The sequence below is a fragment of the Eublepharis macularius genome, chromosome 11 (assembly GCF_028583425.1).
Source record: "Eublepharis macularius isolate TG4126 chromosome 11, MPM_Emac_v1.0, whole genome shotgun sequence".
Lineage (NCBI taxonomy): Eukaryota > Metazoa > Chordata > Lepidosauria > Squamata > Eublepharidae > Eublepharis > Eublepharis macularius.
In genome coordinates this window covers 15,058,836-15,062,026 of record NC_072800.1, presented here as the reverse complement: position 1 = coordinate 15,062,026, position 3,191 = coordinate 15,058,836, and positions in this window count along the sequence as shown.

The following is a 3,191-nucleotide window of genomic DNA, read 5'->3' as shown; positions in this document are numbered from 1 at the left end:
AAGAAGGCAAGCACAACAACCAATGCTGAAACCCCCCCCCCCACCATCAAACATTGTCTGCCCAACCTGTCCCCCAGGCCATACCTGTGTGTGGCCCACAGGCTGGCACAGTTGATCAGGACGGAGCCTGTTGGGAATCCTTGCTAGCAGGGGACCAGACACAGAAAGGCAAGCCACACCATTCCAGATTGTGAGGCACAACTGTGAGAGCCAGCCAGAAGAAAGGCTTCTGGCCTGTGTAGGCCCGAAGCTGGCACACTCTTGTTTTAATCTTAAAACAGTGGATCAAGCTTAAAGAAGGCAAGCACAACAACCAATGCTGAAACCCCCCCCCCCCCACCATCAAACATTGTCTGCCCAACCTGTCCCCCAGGCCATACCTGTGTGTGGCCCACAGGCTGGCACAGTTGATCAGGACGGAGCCTGTTGGGAATCCTTGCAAGCAGGGGACCAGACACAGAAAGGCAAGCCACACCATTCCAGATTGTGAAGCACAACTGTGAGAGCCAGCCAGAAGAAAGGCTTCTGGCCTGTGTGGGCCCAAAGCTGGCACACTCTGGTTTTAATCTTAAAACAGTGGATCAAGCTTAAAGAAGGCAAGCACAACAACCAATGCTGAAACCCCCCCCCCCCACCATCAAACATTGTCTGCCCAACCTGTCCCCCAGGCCATACCTGTGTGTGGCCCACAGGCTGGCACAGTTGATCAGGACGGAGCCTGTTGGGAATCCTTGCAAGCAGGGGACCAGACACAGAAAAGCAAGCCACACCATTCCAGATTGTGGAGCACAACTGTGAGAGCCAGCCAGAAGAAAGGCTTCTGGCCTGTGTAGGCCCAAAGCTGGCACACTCTTGTTTTAATCTTAAAACAGTGGATCAAGCTTAAAGAAGGCAAGCACAACAACCAATGCTGAAACCCCCCCCCCCCACCATCAAACATTGTCTGCCCAACCTGTCCCCCAGGCCATACCTGTGTGTGGCCCACAGGCTGGCACAGTTGATCAGGACGGAGCCTGTTGGGAATCCTTGCAAGCAGGGGACCAGACACAGAAAAGCAAGCCACACCATTCCAGATTGTGGAGCACAACTGTGAGAGCCAGCCAGAAGAAAGGCTTCTGGCCTGTGTAGGCCCAAAGCTGGCACACTCTTGTTTTAATCTTAAAACAGTGGATCGAGCTTTAAGAAGGCAAGCACAACAACCAATGCTGAAACCCCCACCCCACCATCAAACATTGTCTGCCCAACCTGTCCCCCAGGCCATGCCAAGAATAAACTGCAACACCTTTTTGCAGAGGCAGGCCACAGCAGCACATTGCCCGGCATCAAAAAAATTTACAAAAATTTTAAAAAGGCCTACCAGGTGTCCTCTCAGGATGTCCAGCACAGTTGATCCTCCAGGCAGATGTCCTCCAGGCTCCAGGTGCAGTCTCTCTTCTTCTCCTCTCTCGGTCACAGCTCAGCAGCAGCAGCAACAGAAGTGTTCCAGACAGTCTTGCTCCAAATTTAAATCCCCTGCTGCAGCCTCAGCCAAAGATTTAAATCTATTGGCTGGCATGAGAATGCAGCAGTGGGATTGGTGACTCCTAAAGTCCCCAGTCCCCTGCCTTTCCCCACCCACACTCCAAGAGCCACCCTCCTCCTGCTCCCCCTCCCCTACCTGTTAGTTTTGGCGGGAATCTCTGCTGCTTTGCAAATGCAAAGTGCAATGCAATGCTTGCACCTTGCATTTGCAAGGCAAAGCAGGATTCCCTATCCTCCTTTGCAAGAGGGGTGGGGGGTGACAGAAGGAGTGAGTGATTCACTCCTTCTCCCCCCCTCCCCTCTTCTAAGAGCCTGCAGGAAGCCTTTGCTTCCAGCAGGATTTTGCTAGCCGCTTGCTAAGGCAAACGGCTAGCAAAATCAAAATGGCGATTCTCGAATGCCGAAAGAATGCCGAAAGAATCCCGAAACGTTTCGGGTTTTTCTTTCGGCAATCCCGAAACGTTTCGGCATTCCCCGAAACGTTTCGGGATTCTTGAAGAATGCCGAAACACTTTTGTTTCGGCATTCTTTCGGCATTCAGAATGCCGAAACGCACATCCCTAGTTATAACATGTACTACCATTTGTAGCCAGCCCCAACCACCATATGCCACTTCTCAGTGGGCAAATATCAATGGAATTCCCAAAACAAACTGAGAAACTGAGTGTCGTGAGATGATCTAGCATTTTAATCTCTTATGTTCCTACCCATAATCTGCACCCAGTTTGGTGTAGTGGTTAAGAGCATGGGACTCTAATCTGGAGAACCAGGTTTGATTCCCCACTCCTCCACTTGAAGCCATCTGGGTGACCTTGAGTCAGTCACTTAAGAGTGGCAGGACTCTAATCTGGAGAGCCAGGTTTGATTCCCCACTCCTGTGCTTGAAGCCAGCTGGGGGGCCTTGGGTCAGTCACAGCTTCTAGGAACTCTCTCAGCCCCACCCACCTCACAGGGTGATTGTTGTGGGGATAATAATGACATACTTTGTAAACTGCTCTGAGTCGGTGTTAAGTCATCCTGAAGGGCGGTATATAAATCGAATGTTGTTGTTATCCCATTCTCAAGCTGAAACTTGAAGCTGTCTATCATTGGTGGTAAGGTGTGAACCCTGGCACATTCTCCTAAGGTGTTCCACGTTCCAAGGTGTTTTTGTTTGTTTTATTTTTGAGCCATACAAATGCTATGTGTTAGGCAAAGAATATGCTTCCGTGTTAGCCCAATTATTGTTAGGAATTAAACCAGTTTGGCTGGCACACTGTTTTGATGTCCTAATTTTTCACTTCTTGCTTGGAGCGGTATTTGATTATAACGTGCATTTGGCTAGGCAGTCATCGATTAAAGGCTAAGAACCACTGAATTAAACACTTGAATTTAAACCATATGTTTTCCAATAATGTCTTGCTCAGGTAAGCATTAGTAAACTAATTCCAGGCTTAGTCTGCAGGAAAGACTCAAGTGTACACTTCACCTTAGGGCGTTTACCTGAGAACACACAGGCATTTAAAAACTTGTTTATTTTTTCAAATGAAAAGAAAATCCTGGCAATAGGGCTGGCAGTTGTTGTAGCCTTCTCCAAGCAACAGTGAACAAGGAACTCAGGATTTTTTGCTAGAAGATAGAAACAAAATTAGTGAGTTCAAAGTCACCAGGAACTTCCTTGAGTAAAATAG